The sequence below is a fragment of the Oryzias latipes genome, chromosome 14 (genome assembly GCF_053564925.1).
Source record: "Oryzias latipes strain Hd-rR chromosome 14, Olatipes_Hd-rR_3.1".
Classification (NCBI taxonomy): Eukaryota; Metazoa; Chordata; class Actinopteri; order Beloniformes; family Adrianichthyidae; genus Oryzias; species Oryzias latipes.
Genome location: NC_136250.1, coordinates 1,703,837 through 1,725,279, shown reverse-complemented (window position 1 = coordinate 1,725,279; position 21,443 = coordinate 1,703,837). Strand labels below are relative to the sequence as shown.

The 21,443-nt window shown below is 42.1% G+C and overlaps 1 protein-coding gene and 1 long non-coding RNA gene across 4 annotated transcripts in view; one reads left to right on the top strand and one right to left on the bottom strand.

The window, feature by feature from the left end:
- Positions 1 to 21,443, top strand: part of LOC101163134 (pbx/knotted 1 homeobox 2) — a 107,152-nt gene that overhangs the window by 445 nt on the left and 85,264 nt on the right. The window contains exons 1-2 of one of the 3 annotated variants that reach the window (XM_078931061.1): positions 12,928 to 12,973; positions 13,132 to 13,213. The exons of 1 other annotated variant lie outside the window; for it this stretch is intronic. The gene's annotated coding sequence lies outside the window, so the exon portion shown is untranslated. Of the gene's footprint in view, positions 1 to 12,927; positions 12,974 to 13,131; positions 13,214 to 21,443 lie in introns of those variants that run through there. One more of the 3 variants, XM_023962256.2, reaches the window with a different exon arrangement.
- LOC144983776 (uncharacterized) lies at positions 554 to 6,975 on the bottom strand. The gene is made up of 2 exons (XR_013647584.1): positions 6,841 to 6,975; positions 554 to 799 (listed from the first exon to the last, which is right to left on the bottom strand). It is a non-coding gene; the product is annotated as an uncharacterized LOC144983776 (long non-coding RNA).

Here is a 21,443-nt window from a genome sequence, read left to right as displayed (position 1 = left end):
GCTGGCTGTTGTGTTGTTGTTGTTGTTGTTGTGTAGTTAGAGGTGCAGAGTCGAGGCGCTGGAGATCCGCCGCCGTGTGTGTCTTTGTGTGTGCGTGTGTGTGTCAGTGTGCGTCCTGCAGCCGCTGGTAACCTGTGTATTTATCTGTTTACTTCATTGTTTAACATCATTCTAGTATCTTTTTAGAGTTGGTGAGAATATTAACTTGTAGAAAAATGTGAAAGAAAAAAAAGTCTTTTTAAATTATTAAACGAAGTTTGTGATGACGTTTTCTGCTGTTTACACTTATTTATTCTTTTGGAAGAATATGATTGTAAACTTTTCTCAACAGCACATTTCTGACTGACAGAAGACTATTGCATTTACTCTGACCCAACAAATAAACCAAGAAATCAAAAATGGGTTGGATGCTTGCTGACTTTTGCTGCTGCAGTTCTCTCTTTGTTTTGCGTAACTGAGCTCCTTTGTTTGTGTCGCTACTTTCCTCTTGTGTTCTGTTTGTGGATGTTTGGCTGATGCTTGTGCGAATCCTTGTTGTGTGTGTGTGTGTGTGTGTGTGTGTGTGTGTGTGTGTGACCTGCAGGCGTCCTGGCTGAAGTCTGTCCGTCTGCGTCTTCCCACGTCACCCACTTTACTCTCTGGGTGCTTGAATGACGGTTTGCATGTTTTGACAGCTCTCAGTCTCAGTGTGTGCGTCCTGGAAGCCCGTTGGCGTCCAGCAGCACTCTGTCCACCAGCTTTCAGCCGTTTAGGGAGTCCGTTCAAGTCGCTCCGTCACTCAGAAATGGTAGACTTCCACCTGTCACCAAGAAGGCAGATTTGGAACTGATGTGTGACTTTAAAAATTGCAAATTTACTACTTTTAGGTTCACAATATATTCAGTTTTTGTCTCCTGTCAGTGAAATTAAAATGTCTGTCAAACCGATTCATTAAAAAAGCCTGACAATCAAGAATCCATCAGCTTAATCAAATATGTCTGAGCCATTTGTTTACTAATCATCCGCCTTCCTTCGAAATCCCAGCGGTGATTTGAACCACTTCAGCTCTTTCCTCAGAAGAGCCTGGCAGGTGTGGGCTGTAAAATGCCACGAGGAAGTAAAGCGGCCCCCTCTGTGGCAGTCAGGGCTTTGAGAAATGCTGCTATTGTCGCTGCTCAAAGACCATGAGACGGCCTGTTTCCTCTCCCAGCGGTCAGATGAAAGTGTATTTTTGTCAGTGGATGATTCAGCGGGGAATGAGTTTCAACGGAGCACGAAGAAGGTGTTTGCTCTTTGTTGTGATGCTCCCCACGCCGCTCTGTATGAATTGGCAGAGTGGGATAAGACTAATTTAGTTTATTCACCAAGTCCTGCTGAGATCTTAATTGATGATTTGTGTCATTGGACAAGCAGCCCAGGGGCATATTTGGGAGCCGCAAAATAACTTCAGCACATTTGCATATTCTCATTTCTGCTGTATGGATAAATGATAGGATGGAGTGTAATGCTGTGGATTCCTGCAGCTTTTGGGGGGGAATAATCCCCAAAAGAGGGATTCAGTCGCACTAAATGAGGAAGCTAAACGAAGCCAGGATGGCATACGTAAAAACCAAATTTCAACATTTGTGTGATTGAACCTATGAAGAGGAAATGACATCATCTTGTTTGCTTCTTTTCTCCTTTATTTTTTCCTGTCTTGTTGATTCAGAAACAGATGAATAAGATCATGTAGTAATTATCCATCTATTCTTTATGAAAGTGCTAACTGGACTTCTGTAATAAGGTTGGGATTTGTTTACTTATTTATCTTTTGAAACATCTAAAAGGTTAAAATTCTGCAATGAAGACAACTATTGAGAGTTCTTTGTCAGACTGGTCTGCTGGGCGTCACTGGAACATCCTACAGGAAGTTCCTTCTACCCCCTCTCTGTAGTTTGATTTCAGCTGGCTTTCCGTGTTCAGTGGTGCAGCAACACTAAAGACAACTGCATTGCGTGTTTTAGCCGTGTTGGGGGCCTTACAGGCCACGGCCACTGAGCCCGCGTGACCCTGCTGCTCTCCAGAGGAGGGCGGAGGGCTTTTTGAACGGCTTAAGGACACAACCTTCTGGCTTTTGGCTGTGCAGCCAGCTCTGTTGTGGCTGTGCTTTAAGCAGACCTTGAGGGATCCAGCGGCAGCGCTGAGGACCAGCTTGATTTCTGCCTCCACCTCTTCCAGAAAACGTCAAGCAGAGGTCTGCTTCTGCAAAGCCAGACTACAAACAAAAGTAGAAAAGCTTTAGCAAGACTTTTGCTTAATGCACTTCAGAGATTTTTGTTCCACTTCAAACCATTCCCAAAGCCGGCACATGATGTGATCTTTTTTATTTGTTTGTCAAATGTGATCTGCAGAGGATGCATTCTCAATTTAAATGTATTACTGTTTATTGATTGAACCTCTCATTTTTTTCATGTAGCTCAGCGATTTTCAACTAAAATTTAAAGAGATCCAGTTAGAAAAAAATTCTTGAAGCTAAAAAGAATATTTCTAAATATTCTGTGTAATATATTACCGAGTAGCTGAGGATTTGTGGCACATCTGCATGTGTTTATTATCTAACTGTCACTTCAAATGAATTCAGTATAATTTAAAACCTTAGGACAGTTTTTAATGTCACAACATAACACACATGGAACTGTGCACGCACACACACACACGTGCACGCACGCACGCGCACACACACACACACCGCGCGCACACATACACACACAGCAAGCACACATACACACACACACACACAGAGCAAGCACACTACCAGGACAACTACCGATATCACCTGGAAAACTAGAAAAAGGAGGATCCTCCAGCCCTCATTAGCTTCTTCCACAAATCAAACTCCTCCCCAGAAGAACGTATTTGATCAAATGTTTGAAGTTTTTCAGTCCATCAGGGTTGCATTTCAAAACTGGTAAATTCCTGCTAAATTCAACTTTTTCTGTAGGAAAAATTCAAAACGTCCCTTTTCCCAGTTTCTTCAGTTCAGAAACATCTTCAGATAAAGTCATAAAGTGAATTTAAACAAAAATAAATAAGTAAAAATCACAGCAAAAGCAACCGTTAAAGAACATAAAAAACTACTGGGAAACAACAACAGCTGCAACAGTTTGTGAATAAACACGTAATTATACCATGGTCCGGGTGAATACTCGATTCTGATTGGCTGCTGGGTATGCGTTAAAACCTGATAACCGCACGGTGAAAAAAGAAGTTCCGGTCGGCTAGCTTAAATGATTTGTATCACTGCGCCGGCTTCTGTAAAACAACCTTTTGCTTCATCATCTGGGCAAAAACAAGCGGTAAGCGATTAACTTTCCCTCTGAATTGATGCTTTATTCAACCCATCGGGACGATCAGCATATTTATATCGCCGAATCTTGACTGCAGCGGTGGTGCTGCGCGACGTTTATGAGAAAAGTGATCCAAATCGGAAAAAAAAACAAGAATTAAGGACTAAAACCTGGTTAATATGTATTGCTTTTGTAAGTGACCATGGTATAAGCGGGTTAATGGCCTTCGAAGTGTGCAGTTACTACTTTTTAACGCACTTCGCGGAAGCAACCGTCCTCCGCGAAGGCTTCCACGGCGTGCGTTAAAAAGTAGTAACTGCACACTTCGAAGGCCATTAACCCTTACATAAGTAAGTGAATGAAAAGAAAAGAAAGAACACCCGTGGGTCCATAGTGTGTCACTGTAACACGGTGTTGTACAGTCTGATGGCTGTGTGTGTGTGTGTGTGTGTGGGGGGGGGGACCTGTGGTAGCTTTTTCTTGCACTGTGGGGGCAACAGTCTGGTGCTGAAGGAGCTTGTCAGCGCCTCTACCGTTTGGTGCAGGGGGTGGGAGGGGGTATCCATGATGCATGTTAGCTTAGCCAACATCCTCCTGTCCCCCACCTCGATGGTGCAACCCAGGACAGAGCCGGCTTTGTTAAGCTGAAGCTAAGCTGAAGTTGAAGCTTTTCTTCAGTTTCCTCACTGGCTCTTTTCCCCAAAGAAACTTTCCAAACACGTCTTTTTGTTTGGCTTTTGTTAACTTTTAGCTTTGGGCTTATAAGTTAGCTTGCGCTCCGAGCGAGCAGTCGCTTTTTGTCACCGAATCTGGCAAGACAGGCAGAGGTGGTGAAACAGAACCCAGTAGTTTTCCAAAACAATACTTCCTTCTGAATCGGAAAATAAAAAATGGGAAAGAATCAAAGTTAAACTACTGTATGCATTGTTTTCCCATCGGCTGCCCCGGTACCAAGCGGCCCTAGGACTGCAGACCGGTACTGGTTCGGGGTCCGGGAGTTGTGGACCCCTGATTTAATGCGAACAAGGCAGCGCGTGGAAAAATTATGAATTGGGGACACCCAAAACGTATAAAAGTAACACGGAGGGGCCCCCGAAAATACACCCATATATGGCAAGTCAAGTTGGGAGTGAGAACGTATCGGTTGCAACGACAAGAGCTCCACCATTTAAAAAAGAGGCGCCCATCGTATTGGTTTTGTGTCAAGTCTGGTTCTGGTTCTGGGTCTGCGTGACCCAGATGCTGGGTCTGCATGACCCAGCGTCTGGGTCTGCATCCTGACAGTGGTCCCCAGTTAGTGACCCCTGATGGAGAACCTTTTTATAACTACAAGGCAAAAAAACAACAACATCCTAATAGCCTACGTGCACGATAGAACTTCCGGTTAACTTCCGTGTTTCGAGTGTGAGGCCTTTCATAGCTTTCCTGTATATGTGTCGGTGAGAGCCGAATGGATGGTGAACACGGCGGGAGGACTTCACCCCAAGCAAGACGAGTCGTGTTTCGTATTTGCAGCAATCGGAAAGAAAATGCGTCATGTAAACACGCCGTTCGGAATACTTTGCCCCGGTCAGACTCGTTCGGATCAAAATTTCTTTCCGATCGAGATAGCTGGGTATACCGATCGTTGTTCATGTAAACGGTCATTCCGATCGTGTGTCACTGCTGCTCTGGGTTACGTCATGCATAGACGGTGTTTCGCTGAGAGAAAGCTAGTGAGCTCATACGGGACCGACCAGCGGCTCTGCGGACGCCCCGCGTAAAGCCCCACTCTGCTCTCGCCCCGCTGGGTCTCCCCTCTCTTTCACCCCTCACGAGGGAGATGCGGGGGGGATGCGTGTCCACTGAGGTCTGGACCCGGCATCCGAGCTCTGCGTTCGGGCTCCGGTGCCAGTGGACCGAGTGAACCTCTCTGAGCAGAGCAGCCGGATTTATTGATGTGTTTGAGGGGAGGGTGCTTTGTTATGTGTGCGTTTTGTTATGTGTGAGAATTCGGACTGCGAGCCGAACCGCCGCTCTGGGTTAGCGGCTGCCGGACTCGCGAGGACAGAGCAGAGCACACAGTGTGTGTGAGCTTTTCAGAGCAGAAATGCCGCTCAGTCCTTAGAAACTGTTCAAAAAAATCACGACACATGGAATTGTGTTTCTAATTGTGCCCCGACAAATAAAGGCTGATCATTTACGTGCAGCCAGGATGCAGATTGCAGCGTTTCCCACATGGTTTGTCCTGGATTTTGTCTCCATCAAAAGGCTAATGTTGTTAGCCCGTGTTGTTAGCCTATCCTAACACTGGGTTGTTCTTCAGTTCTGCTCTTCTTCCACAAAAAAAAGCACTGACCACAAGGATTAAATATAAAATGATGAGCGAACAGGCACTTCATAATATTCATAAAATTAATAAAAGCACGTTTGGAAGATCGCCTCGTATGTTACCGAGCTGCTGCATAAATATGTGACAGCACAGGTTTGTCTACAACGGGACACATTTCCTTTCGGTATTTTCGACACTATACATATATTTTAGACACGATATTTTGCCCATGTAACCACGCACTGGTCGACAATCCTGTAGATGTCGTTCACGTCGATTTTCGGGAGACCTTGTAGAAAACGGGTGATATATACCATCTTTCGCAATCAAAATCTGCCGTGTCGCTGCTATAGAAGTTGCAAGCCGGAAATGGTCGGCCTCACACTCAAGGCGGTGGAAGTAGAACTCCTTACTTTCGTGCACGGAGCCTATTCCATCCATCCATCCATCCATCCATCCATCCATCCATCCATCCATCCATCCATCCATCCATCCATCCATCCATCCATCCATCCATCCATCCATCCATCCATTATTTTGCAGTTGTGAGTTTTTACAGCTCTTCTAAAACACAGAATGACCATCATTTAGGCATTTTGAATGAGCTAAAGTCTTTTGTCTTACAAACAAAGAACCAAATTAGCTCAAATTTTAACAGTTAGACTTTAAAAGAAAGCCAATATAAATACATGTAAGCATTAAAATGCACTTCTTGTTTGAAATAAGTAAAGACATAATATAGATTTATCTTGTAATTTGCATTCTTTAAATATTTTTTTATTATTCAAATTTGGAAAGTTTTTGTTTTAACAAGCACCAAAGTCACTTCCAAAGAAACATAAAACCAATTTCAAAATATTGCTTAAAACATTATGTTGGTTTTTGTGTCAGCCGGAAACAGGAAAGGTGAACACAATAGAAACATACAGGTTCAGGAAGGTTATTGCCTCTGAAATGACAACATTAAATTATGAGGCACTAAAACATGCTCAGATAATAACACAACACATTCATCTTATTAGAAATGATTATTTTGTAAAAAAAAAAAAAAAACCAAAACAAAGCACAGACTGTAGCTCTCAGCACTTTGGGATCATTTTTTTGCACCACAAGTCAAACTGAAGATAAACTTGAATCCCTTCAATACCAGGACAAGTGTACACTGGAACTCCACAGCAAGGAAGGATGGATACAAAAGCTGTAGTCATTAGGTAATGATTTTACCATCAGTGCGCATCTTTACAGACAGAGGAAATGAAGACCCAGCAGGGACACATTCCCAAAGTGAAGAAAAAAAAGTCTAAAAGTGGAATGGAAAAATACGCAGCAGCTTTGGTTGTCAGCACCAGCAGGATGCACAACAAATGCAGCAGACGAGGCGGCTTTGTTTTAGTTTCTCACCATTCTTCAAAAAACAACAGTTCTAATGTTCTTGCCAGTTTCACAGTAAAAACAGCTACAGGAGGTTTTTGGATCCATCACAGATATTTAATGATCAAGCAGACAATAAAATTCCTTCATAGCTTTGACTAAAATAATATGCTGTAAAATGTAGATAAAGGGGTGCTCACACTTGTTTGGCATGCAAGCTACTATAAGGAACAACAAACTCCAAAGGATCTACCTATAAGGATCCATATATGTATGTATGTATGTTTATATGTATGTATGTATATAGTGGTGTATATGTAGTGGTGGATAAAGAACAGAGGAAAGCCGTTGTGGTGGATGTGGCAGTGCTAAGCAATGGGAACATCAGGAAGAAGGAACATGAGAAACTGGAGAAAGCCTGGAAAGTGAAGGTGACAGTGGTGCCTGTGGTAATTGGAGCACTCGGGGCAGTAACCCCCAAGCTGGAGGAGTGGCTACAACAGATACCTGGAAAGACCTCAGACCTCTCAGTCCAGAAAAGTGCAGTGCTAGGAACAGCTAAGATACTGCGCAGGACCCTCAAGCTCCCAGGCCTCTGGTAGAGGACCCCAGCTTGGAGGAGAAACCACCCGTGGAGGGTGAGAGGGGCGTTTTATATATAAAAGTCTAAAATACTTTATGTACTAGTAACTCAAAAAATACACAGTAAGGGTACACAAATCTTTTGGAGGAGAAAGCTTTGTAACGTTTATAAATATTATTTTGTAGTAAAACACTATTAGAACACATAGAAAATACATCTTTATTTTTGGGGTTATTTATCTTTGATGATCCCTGATCAGTGTTGCTAGATTGGGCGGTTTCCCCCCAGTTCAAGGTTTCTGAAAAATATTTTACTTTTTATGGAAAAAATAAAACAATCAAAAATTACCCCCAAACAATATTGCGCTCAGCCTACCTGCACATACCAGAGCGTGTTTACAGGTGGGGAGAGAAACCTAATTAGATTAACACCACACTCACGTGCATCATTCAACACCCAAACAGTCAAGGAAGGGGGGAACCCAACCCTGAAAGGACCACACCTCCGCCTGTGACCTGGTTCTTGTGAGGGGCTGGCTCTGAAAAAAGATAATAAGTACACAATTTTAAAGTACACATGCACAAACATTCTCCTAAAAAGATATTGGGGGGGGGGGGGGGGGGGCAGTCATAGCCAGATGCTCTGCAGAGGCAGCGGCCGGTCAAAAGAGTGAGCGTGGCAGAAACCGCCAGTTTGAAAGGATCTCGTAAGCACTTTTTTTTTGTAGTGGCTGAACGCGATGTGGAAAGAGCACTTGTTTGTAAAGCACTCAGTACTGTATTTTCACAACCATAGGGCAAACTGGGTTATAGGGCGCGGCCTCTGTTATAGAGTTTTTTCTGTATTTAACACATACAAAAGGCGCACCAGGTTTTAATGCGCGGGCACAGTAGAACATACCGGTAAAACATGGATGAAAGAAGTTTAAAAAAGGCAGCGGGAGCAAAACTGAGTTGGTAGTGATTTATTTTTTATTTTTTCAGTCATCAATCAGCATCCAAAAATCCATCAAAGTCCTCATCTTCTGTATCTGAAATGAACAGCTGGGCTACATTTCTATCAAACACGCCAGGCTCCTTTCCGTCATCGACAGAGTCCGTCTCGTTGCCTGCAGCTCCTCATGAATGATGCCGGCTTCTGTGAAAGCTTGAAGGAGACGTGTTAGCCCAAGCTTCTACAATCCATTCACAAATTGTGGCATAACTCACCCGGCGCCTCCCAGTCTTAGTAAAACTGTGTCCTCCGTTTGACAGTGGGACCACCAGGATGTCAAAAGTGAGCGGCATCTCGTCCATGTTGGTGATGTGGATGGATGTGTTTGTCGGTGATCGTTTTACTGCAGTATGAGCTGAAGATGAACAGCTTTTCATGGTCGTCTGCTGGAAGTTGCTGCACCACCATAGTCCTTGCCCGGAAGGAAAGATGACGGCGTTTCATAACAGGAAAGCACCAAGACGGCCCTCCATGAAAATGTTCAATTTTCATTTCCTCTACAAGCGATACTGCGTTCTGTAGAATGGTTACTGTATAGACGCTTCTTCCAGCTGTTCTCTGATTGTTCATCCATCACTCCAGTAGATCTTGAAACTTGGAAGACCCCCCCCCCCCACTCTGTACATGGAAGTGGTAGCTATATACTTTCTCCTCAGTAACATCCTACTCTGAAAACCTTTGAGGCGCTTCACAGTTTAAGGCGGTAGAATACAGAATACAGTAAAGGGGTTTTTAGAAACCCCCTTAAATGTGTTATTCAATAATGGTTGCTTCTTCTGCCTGCGCCATCTCCTTTTATTCAGCCTTTTACCCTCCAGGACAATTCCTCCTAAAAACAACGTCTCTCAAACTCCTCCCTTATTCCTTGTTTTGAAGGAAAGTGGCATTCTCTTCACATCCATTTCTTTACCTTGCTGGGAATCACTAAGGAGTCTTTGAGAACGTCTGGTGGCTTTGGTGAAACAGCAGCTTATCAGCAGACCTTTGGAAAAGCTTTGTGCAGTACCAAGGAGCAAATTGTGCCATAATCGTTTTTAGCAATCCCTTTTTTTTAGCAGCAAATGACTTCTTATATGTCAAGCTGCATGTTGTGGGAAAAGGCCAGTGATTTTATGGCAGCGCTGGCCTCTGTCTTAGTGAATATGCAGTGCCGGGGGAAGGTTATATGCATAAAACAGTGTTGTAATGTTGTTATATAAAACACTTTTTCAGTTTTTCTCCTGGACGTCTTAGTGAACAAATCAACTCATCAGAATTTCTACATGATGGTAATGGCTCCACAGCCTGCAGCTCACTCTGTTGCAGCTGGTGTATGAGGACTAACTAGCTTAGAAAAGTGCTTTATAAATGGTACAAAGCATTGTTTCAGAGGAAAGGTTCACTTCTTACGGTTTGTCTTTGTCCAAATGATGAAGTAAACTTATCTTTCAAAGAAGCAAAGTCCACAAGTAGTTTCCTAGATCTCTTTCATTGGGAGAAATAACAACCAGTAACTCTGGTCATTAAATGTGAATCAACAAACATACTATTTCTTTCATTAATTATGAAAGGAATAATGCCAGATGAGGTGCCCATTATTAGAAATTGATGGATGATGTGGAGGCCTGAACCCCCCAATGGGAAGCTGGGGGTGGTTCTGGGCATTATCCTTTCCATGATGCACAACTCAAAGGCCATCATTCTGTTTATACCATGGTCACTTACAAAAGAAATGTGTATTCAATCTAATTTTTAGTACTTAAGTCTTGTTATTATTTAGATTTAAATCCCTTTTTCACAAAAAGCGGACTATTTGGTATGTTGCCATGGTAACAGCCTCAGTTGCAGTAGCAAAGGAAAGTGTTAGAATATTTACGGTGATTGTCATAATAGATCAAAAAGGGCATCAGTTCAGTGAGAATTTTCCCCTCTAACCACTTGTTTTTGTCCAGATGATGAAGTTAAAGTTTGTTTCAAAGAGTCTAAATTGTTCCATCCCTTCCTCATGTCTTATTTTCTCCTTCTAAAATTATTTTCTCTTACTCTCTTCTGCTGGATCGCAGTCTTCAGAATGATCAAATGAAGCAAACAGGATAAAGGAAACTAGTCACTCAGTCGTCTTTTCTACTGTCTTGCTGTTGCGATAATCTGTGGAATAAGCCACGACAACCTATGTTGTAGTTGTTGTTTTGAATGTTAATGATTGGAATACCAATAGTGATATAGAACATTTGGGCTATGTGACCAAAACCTCTCTTTTTAGGTGTGGAATATCACTTTAATCCACACTCTGCAGCCAATTGGAATCGAGTATTCACCCGGACCATGGTATAATTTGATATGACATATTAGGACCAAAGAAATGTATATAACACATATATCCAGAGTTGTAATGGCCATACTGAACTCTTAATACAGGAAACACGTTTTATTGTTGTCTAAATGTCACTTGCACTGCTGTACTTTAAATGCTACTTTTACTTACCAATAAAGATTTGTGGTGTAAACATTTGTCCACCTCTGCGTGCTAGAGACTTTAGCAAAAGCGGTTAGCGTTAGCTTGAGGGACCAGTGAACCAGTGTGAACCATGGTCATGGACAAAAAACTAAGGGTAAAAGGTAACTGAATCCGCTCCAGGGTTCTTTTTAGAACATGCGATAAACAAAGGACCACGACAAGTCTTTGACTTGTTAATTCAGGTCTTAATGAGGTCTTTGTCATTTTATACTTAAAAAACAAAAAGAGCTACTTACATGCATTCACACAGGGCTGCCCAGTCTTGGTCCTAGAAGTCTTCCACTCTGCTTGTTTTCCAGTTCTCTGTTCACTGGTTTCTGCTAAATAGGTGACTCAGCTGTCTCCTTATTCGGGGTAACTAAACACACCTGATCCAAGTAATCAGTAGCAAAAAGTGCACGGTGAGCTGGAAAACAGGCAAGGTGTTACATCTCAGGGGCCAGGTCTGGGCACTCCTGCACTGACATGTTTAACATACTGAGATGGAAACAGATCTTGAGGCAAGGTTTTACCTTTACCTTTACCTTTACCTTTACCTTTACCTTTACCTTTCATTTGCTGTTACTGGTCTGGTGGCTGTTTTCTTGTCATGGGATGAATTTAAATTCACCTTTCCCTAACAGCTGCTGGCTCTCTGGTGTCCCGCTTCAACGTGGGTCATTGGAAGTGCACACAGTTGTGTGTAAAGGTTCACCTGCCAGAAAATCCCTTCATTTCTAGTAAAGAATTATTGTGGTGAATACATTTGACTGTAAATACCCCGAGCACTGCACCTTCACTCTGTGTTACCAGCATGAATGATTTTGAATTCAAGCCATTCAAATTGTCTTAACCTCAATTCCACCTGTTCAAAAAAAAATTGAAAACACAAGAAATAGAATCACAAACTTGATTTTTTTTATTTCCACTCTGATTTGTTGAACTGAAATAGTTTCTCATTGCTAAATTGAGAAGAGAAATAACTGATGAATAAAATAAAATTGTAGAGTTCTTTAACTCTTGATTTCCCATGAGGTGTCAGCAGTTGTACGTGCTTCCTCTGTACAGGATGTCTGCCCGACTCTCTGTTGTTATGGAGACCGACTCTGCTCTGTTCACAAATTAACATTTAATTTCATTTTTCTTGATTGTTCTGCCGCCCGCCTGTGCAGTTTGAACTGAGGTGTTGTCTGAATGGACGATGTCAGCTCCTGAGATGCAGCAGTTAAAGAAAGCCCTCATCCTCATTCATCCTCATCTTCACTGTCATGGATCAAGACTACAAATGAAATATGAAATTACAGAAGCACTTCAGGTTACTTTTAGAGGGAAAAGTTGTTTGCGCTGTTGATGACAAACCTGCCAGTTTATCTTTACCCTGTGTGGCATGCAGAACAGAGGTCCGTCCCTCTGATGCATGCCATGGGTTGTGCTCTTTCTTAATACTTGACTGGGAAATACGGCTGTTTACTCAGACCTTATAATCAGTAAGTAATCCTATCTCCACCAAAACCGAGGTATTCATAGACCGCTGATGGTCCCCAACAAAAAGTACTTGTTACATCCAGGTCTCATGTGAAAATAAGTGTCATCAGGCAGAGAAGTGTCAGAAGAACATTAAGATGTACTGTATTTTACAAAGGACTGCATTTGTTATTGTCTGATGACCAAGGTTCTGTTATGTGTGTGTGATTAATCGTCCTTGAATTGGTTAGTGACATGCTTTGAGTGTTTGTGTCTGAATTGTTGCATTTGTGAAAAAGCACTTGTGTTTGTACGACGACACATGTCTGGGAGCCATCTTGGCCATATCTTTTGCCCTTGCTTTCTCCCTTCTGCACCTCATTACATTTACAACATTCTGACTTTATTGCTTTGAGTGTTATGGAACAGGAGAATTGCTGACATAAACCCGCAGAGTTCAGGGAGCGCTAGTGAGTTCTCTTGCTGCAGTTTGCTCGTCGTCCTGTTTTTTAGTTATTCAAATATTTTTTGGGTGTAACAATAAGAGAATCTTAAGTGAAATGACTCTGCATGAGAAACACCCTTTAGGTTTTGTTGGCTGAACTCACTGTATCATTTTTGCCTTTAGCTTGGACTCTAAAGTCAACCACAGGGGAGAAGGCTTACATGTTACAGGATGGATGGCGCTGATTCACACACTTCTGTCACAGGTCAGTAAAACCAACTCCTTCCCACATTAGCTTTTAGGATTTAGAACTGGTCATGTAAAAAATCCGTCAGTGATGGCTTGCTGTGCTTTGTGTTGGTCTCATAGTTTTTCAAAAAAGCCACAGAGTGTTTACAGCTTTGCAGCAGGAAAACACATCCACTCAGTTTTAGAAGAGGCAATATCTTACAGCTCTCCTTCCCAAGTGCTCGACACAGAGCACCTCTCCTTTCTGAAGGTGTCCTTTGTGGACTGATGACCCAGACGTCATGTTGCTCTGCTTCCAAGTTGGAATGTAAACATGCCAAAGTTTGGAGCTTGCTGCGGGGTTGGGAGAGCATGCACAATTATTAGAACGAACACTTAACAGACTGAAAATGTACAAAAAACGTAGCGGCCTGTTCTACACGAAACAGTGCCTCTGCTTTAAGTGCTGAGTATAAGATGAGTCTGTATGTGGTTAATCAAGAAAGTGCAATCCCACTTGTTAATTGCAACTCTGTGAACCTAATGAGGGGAAAAACGGAACCCCTCTTGCTGAACCAAGACTTCTTGCCACTACAAAGAATAATTACTTTTCCAGCTCCCCTTCTATAATTAGTTACTACTCTTATAATATCAATGTGCATAATGATCACAGTCATCATATTAGATTATTTCATGCATAATAAATGAATTCAGACTGTGGGTGGGGTAATTAGCATGTTAGTATACGAACCATAATGAGACACAAAGACTTCATTGTTGAAATCTTGTGTGAGCAGGAATGCAGATGGAGCTGAAACCCCAGTGGTTATTGCTTTTGCTGAGTCTTACTTTGAACCTCTTGCTAAAAGAAGACAGCAGTCCACTTACACACAGAAAAGAAGACATCAGCACACGAAAGAGGCTCCTGTAACACTCATCAGTATTTTACAGTAGTTTTCTTTTCGGAGCAAGGCTTGGTTCATTTTTTTACATATAGCCGTATCTTTTATTAATCCAGTGATCTGATATGAGAAACAGTTTTAGTTTGGAGAAGTTACGGACAGCAGCTGCACCACTACAATGCAAACTGTTCCAAACTTGTGGGTCCACATCTCACAGCCAACAGTTGCATCACTTGCAGTGAGCAGAAAACCATGATAGTGTCATGCTGTAAAGATTAGCAGCAGCTGCGCTAGCTTGTAGTATTTGTCACTGTGAACCACGATGCTGACAATACAAATGTGAAAGCAGTGAAGAATATGTTTAGGTGAGAGAGAATAACAAAACTCAATTCAGCCTTGTTTTAATAAAAGAAGCACATTGATGTCACAGAATATGAGAAGGAGCAGAGCATCACAGCATTGATGAAACTGAAACCTCAGGGCAGTATTTGGACAGTTTTGTTGTCTGTGTAGACAGAAAATGACCCGTGTGAGGGCTGGAGGACAGTGAGTGGGGAGGTGTGCAGTAGGGGGGACAGAGGAGTTCAGGGTGGAGGTGGGATTACATCAGGAAACAGCTCTGAGCCACTTCCTGGTTGGAACAGTGATGGACAGGCTGACAGATGAGGTTAGACAGGATTCCTCATGGACTAAGATGTTTTCAAATGGTGTCTTTTCATCACCTCCTGATTCCCCACAATTTAGACTCAGAAATGCAATTTTTAGCTTAATTTTCTTTATATTCATCCATCATATAAGATCTTTAAGAACATGTTGAAAACACCCAAAACACCATTTTCAGAATGTTCCAAATTTCAAAAATATTAAAAGAAAAACAGCATTCTCTGCTGTCTCTGGATCTCATTCAAAGGAGCTGCTGGTGCTGATTGGTAGATGCAGGTGGGCGTGGCCTCTCGCTTCACTCTTGCTCCTCGTCTCACTTGGTTGGCTCAGCAGACACAGCCGCTGTCCGGAGTTTTAGCGCTGAAATTATTTTATCACTTGTTATTTCAACTCATTTTTGTCCTCTATCTATCGCTCTCTTTGTTCTGGTTTGGAGTAAACCGAGAAACAAGTTTACCATGCTCAGGTTTCTGGTCGCCAAAGCTAGCAGTAGCAGCAAAGCTGCCCGTGCCGGGGCATTAGCGGAAGCAGCAGAGACCGACTCGTTGGGCGGGACTGAAAACTGGAATCCCTGTGCTCAGCCCAGTCTAGTTTGTCTAGTGCACATGTGTCAAACTCAAGGCCCGGGGGCCAAATGCGGCCCTCTGTGTCCTTTCATGTGGCCCGCGAGAGCATAAAAGTTTTTAAGTAATAATAAAAATTGGTGTGTATTTATTTATATCTAGGGGTAATCAGACTTGAAATATGGGAAATATACATTAGAAATTAAACAATGTCCATAGAACCTAACCTGACAGAATCAAATGTAAAAGGATTTATGCTAAAGTAACAAGCAAACATATGTTTTCTATGCAACTGTAATTGTCACTTTCAAAAGTTATAATAAATAGATAAATGAGTAATTTAACATTAAGGAGTAGTTACATTTATTTTCATTACATTTAGTTACATGTAGAAGTTATATCTGGCCCTTTGAGGACAGACACTATGTTGATGTGGCCCTCAGTGAAAATGAGTTTGACCCCCCCTGGGCTAGTGTCACAAGCACAGCCCCTGCTTTCCCAATTGCTCCCAGCCCTGACCAACCCCGCTACAGATGATGTAGATTTAGGCTTGAACACTTCAGCGCCGTCACAACCCACAGCTCTTTTCCCCAAGCGTAACTCTGGTAAGAACGCTCTCTCATTCTGCCCAGGCTGGTATTGTGGAAGACCATGGCTGGAGTATTCAGCAAAGCAGGATGAATGCTTTTGCTTCCAGTGCTGTAAATTTGACAGGGATTTGTTTTTTACAAAACAAGCATTTAATACTTGGAAAACTGCATTGGAAAAAGACAAGGGACTCACAAAGCATGGATCAAGTCAATGCCACATTCATTCATTCATCTTCTTCCGTTTGTTCCCTTTTGGGGTCACGGGGCTGCTGGAGCCTATCCAAGCTACTTCTGGGCGAAGGCAGGGGACACACTGGACAGGTCGCCAGCATGTCACAGTCACACACATGCACACCTATGGACAATGTAGAGTAACCAATTAACCTATGAAGCATGTCCAGAGTCCCCGGAGAAAACCCACGCATGCACGGGGAAACCATGCAAAATCCACACAGAAAGGTCTCCCATTGGTGTTCTGCTTCAGGTCCCCCAGCCGGGACTTGAACCGGGGGCCAAGAACGCTAACCACTGCTCCACCGTGCAGCCTCAGTGCCACACAAAAAAAGCAAAATCCTGGTCTGAAATGTCCCACAGAGAGGCCACTGGGGAAACCGTCAGTAATCTGTTGGCTGCACTCAAGTTGGAAAAAAAAAAGGTAAATAAAAACAATTGGAAAGTTGCAGCAAAGTTGCAAAATACACCTGTCACAGCATCCAAGATGAAATGATTGAAACATTGGCCAAAATTGAATTAAATAAAATCAAAGATAATTATGACAAAGCAGATTTTGCTGGGTTTTTGCACCAAAAGTGATTGAACCACAGACAGATGCAATGTGGAGTATCTGTCAGTCATGATTAGATTTATCTGGAAAGGTATTCCAGAGGAACACCTGATTGGTCTGCTTGACCTCAGTCAGTTAAATGGAGAACTTATTACCCAAATTCTTGATCATCTTTCTGCCTCAGGTCATAGTGCTGCTGAAATTATCAGTCAGTCTATGATGCAGCTTCTGTCATGGGTGGGGTCAGGGGTGGTGTTCAGGCCTTATTGCAAAAGAAGGTAGGGAAGGATTTACCTTCTATCCACTGCTGGAACCACCAGCTGCATTTGTCAGTAATCAATACACTGCAAGCAGAGCCGTGTGCACAAACCTTTTCTGATCTATCAGGATCCCTGCACTCGTTTTTTCATCATCATCAAATCAAACGTTATTTATAAAATAGCGCTTCTCATACATTGCGCAGCTCGAAGCGCTTTAACATTAAAAACAAAAACACACATTATTACATTAAAACCCAACCCACCCTTTACCCTTCCCACTCCCCTCCATTAACACATACGACCCATGAGCCCACACAATGAATACTGATAAAAAGAACTTCTAAAAGAAATGGAAGGCTTGGCTCTGCTGTGAGGAAACAGTATTTGGGAATCCATTCATACCAGGAGCAGCTCGGCCATGGGAGCATCGCCACGGTGCCAAACCAGACTGGGACACTTCACAGCCATGAAGCTGCAAAGTTAAACTCCAGCTGCCCCAGCAAGGGCGACAACTGCAGCAACAACCACCGACCAAGCCGGCAAGTCCTGGAGGAAAAGATCCCCACAAGAGACACTGGGGCTAAAATCATTATCAGATGCTAGAATTAAAGACAGAAGATGTAAATAAATATAAAACTGAGAATAAAATGAAAATAAATACATAAAATAGCCTATACTAAAACTAATAGAATAAATTAGCAGTTAAAATCAACTAAAAGCCAAATTAAAAAGGTGGGTCAGTGATGATGTTATGGAGGCATCATTTCTTTAAACAGGAAAGTTTCTTCTAAAACTTTTGGGTTCCCTGAAGTCTGCAGATGCCCCGCTGCAGGCTCATTCTGTTGACCTGTGCTGTGCTTCAGAAGCAGTCAGTGCATCTCTGCAGCCTCTGAAGCCGATGAGGGATGAAGAGAGTGAGATATTACCCAGCATGCCTGCACCAGCTGCTAAAAGAGTGAGAACAATGAGCTCAGTGCTCAGGAAGTGCTGACATGTCCACTGTGGGCCGTGAAGAAGACTCCATGACTCCTCGCCAGGCTCTGAAGTGAACTCTTCTCAACATTTTGGACATAGCCATTGTGGAGATGGAGACAAGATTTTCCAATAGCAATCTCGACCTCATGAAATTAGTTAATTGTCTTCAACCTCAACCTCCCTCTTTTCTGAATGTTGCCATGTTAAGTCCTCTGCAGAAAATGGCAGAAAGTGACAAACTTTCCAAGAGATTCTTGTCACAAAAATGATTTTGGAAAAAGAGTTCAAAAAGACTGATGCTGACAGCAATGTGGAGTTTGTAGACCTCTCCACTGTTTGCTAATATCTACAGAGCTATAAGAATGCCTTTCCTCAGCTCCATCATATGCATTATGTAAAAGCTCTTTCTCTACTTTGTCTCCAGTTCTTACCACCTTCTGCTGCGCCATGCTACATTAAAGAAAACAAAATTTAGTTATTTTAGCTCATGAGAAAGCTCACAAGAAGCCTGGATATGGACTCGTTTGTTAGGACTTTTGCACAAAAAAACAGATGAATAATGCTAAAATGACTGAGAGAAGCCAAGCTGTGTGTTCAGAACTAAATATTAAAAAAAATGCATACAAATAAATTAAAAAGACAAAAACATTAAACCAAAGATAAACTAAAAATAAATTAATAAGCGACACAAAGTATGCAATAAATAAATAAAAAAGGTTAAAAAATAAAATACAAAACAGAGATGGAAAAACAGACAGAAAGGCTTTAAATAAATAAACGTAACCACTCACTCACTCACTCACTCACTCACTCACTCACTCACTCAACTCACTCAACTCACTCAACTCACTCAACTCACTCACTCACTCACTCACTCACTCACTCACTCACTCACTCCACTCACTCACTCCACTCACTCACTCCACTCACTCACTCACTCACTCACTCACTCACTCACTCACTCACTCACTCACTCACTCACTCACTCACTCACTCACTCACTCACTCACTCACTCACTCACTCACTCACTCACTCACTCACTCACTCACTCACTCACCCACCCACCCACCCACTCACTCACTCACTCACTCACTCACTCACTCACTCACTCAACTCACTCAACTCACTCACTCACTCACTCACTCACTCACTCACTCAACTCACTCAACTCACTCACTCACTCACTCACTCACTCACTCACTCACTCACTCACTCACTCACCCACCCACCCACCCACTCACTCACTCACTCACTCACTCACTCACTCAACTCACTCAACTCACTCACTCACTCACTCACTCACTCAACTCACTCAACTCACTCAACTCACTCACTCACTCACTCACTCACTCACTCACTCACTCACTCACTCACTCACTCACTCACTCACTCACTCCACTCACTCACTCACTCACTCACTCACTCAACTCACTCAACTCACTCAACTCACTCAACTCACTCACTCACTCACTCACTCACTCACTCACTCACTCCACTCACTCACTCACTCACTCACTCACTCACTCACTCACTCACTCACTCACTCACTCACTCACTCACTCACCCACCCACCCACTCACTCACTCACTCACTCACTCACTCACTCACTCACTCACTCACTCAACAGGGCAGAAGCCAGTGTCACATTTGTGCCTGTCCAAAGCCCGGGTAAATGCAGAGGATAGCGTCAAGAATGGCATCCTACATAAAACCTTGAAGAAAAGTCAAGTGGAACACAGGAGACAATGGTTATATCACAGTTAGCATAGTTTTTATACGACACCACTCTCGTTGTTCCATTTCCCATCTCCTTTAGCCACATCTTTAAGTTGATTGTGTTTCTACCTTCCATGCCAACCTTTATATTTGGTTGATGAGAGGTTGCTGCTGTACAACATGACACACGAAGATCAGTGTGGCTGCAGTAAATCAAGTCTTTGGATGATTAAAAGCGTGCTTGTTCACTAAAATTATTACCCAATTTTTTTAAATTCACTAATAAAATGGAAAAACTGTTTCAGCCGTATTCAAAATATTTTAATTAAACTTCTTCAGCTATCTCTACCTTTAACCCTTGTGCTATCTTAGATGACCACCCCCCCTTCCATTGACGTGTTCTCCCTACCATGACAAAGGTGGATAAAGGTGGAAAGATTTCATGTAATCCATGGACACCAGTGAAGATCACAAATCATTGAAGAAAAAAGGTTCAGAGCACTGTCTAGTGGGTCTAGATGACCCAACTCCAAACGTTAAAGTGCCTAGGATGGCACAAAGGTTAAAAAGTGTTGAAAGTTCTGTCCATGTCTCATATTTTCTTGAGGATTCAGATGGATTTGATCTGCTTTTTTAATGACAACTAATAAAACAGTCATTCTGGGTTTAAAAAATAGCAAAATCACAAGTCATCAGTCATCCATCTGTGTTGACCAGATCACAACCAAGCCAATGGGAAGTTTCCTTCATTTAAGAAGGAACATCGTTTATTTGCATAGGTTCTCCACTACCTCTTTGAGATGGCTAACCATAATACTTTCCACTGATTTCTATAAATCAGAGTAGTAGAGTTTCATAAAAAAAAGTTTTCCTCTTTCTTCTTAAGTTTTATTTTATGGCTTTAGGATCTAAATCCTGTATGTTCATTCTATTGAATGATTTCTCCTTCTGCTGCTTCTCTGTTACAGCAAACCTTTCTAAGGGATGTCGATCAGGTTTTTTGGGGGCCAGACCTGATTCATCATTGAGTATCTGCCGACACAGTCTGGATCCAATGCTTTTGTAAAACATTGAAAAAAATGAACACATTTAATAAACAGATTTAGGTTGTCCCACATTTTCATTTCATTAACTTTCTATTATTATTTAACACCTAAACAGAGCACTTCTATAAAGTAACTTAACAATAAGTAAAATAGTGCAACTATTTATGGCACTAAGTATGGCAAAATATCTACTAAGTATGGCAAAATATGATAATTAGTCAGATGAGAAAGTGTAGTGACTTTAGCTTTATATTTTCAGAACATTTTTAACCAAATGTGATTTACATCTTCATTTAAAATTCTTAAAAAATAATGATGACAGTTGTAGCATGAATATGATGATGAATATTCATGACTAACTGATAACATTAAGACATCATATTTTGTTTTTTTTTGACAATAATTAATTAACTTAACTGGGTCTCTGTCAGAGAAATAGAAAAGGCAAATCAAAGCAGAGTTTGGGTCTTAGGGGGTTAAAACACAGAGCTAGCGCTTAGCAGCTGCTGTGCAGCCGTCTCTGTGTCAGAGCTTAACATTAACAAAAACAAAAAGACAATCTTTTTTCTGTTGAAATGCATTTGTTGTTTGGATTAAGAAAAACTACTAGAGATACCTGTTGTCAGTTTAAAACATTTGTAAGAGTTACTGATCCTGGAAGTAAGAATCTATGAACATCTTGCTAGCTTGACTCAGTGATTCTCAAACTTGTTCTCTTGCCCCCCCCCCCCCCCCCCCCCCCATTCATTTTGTACAAACAATAACAT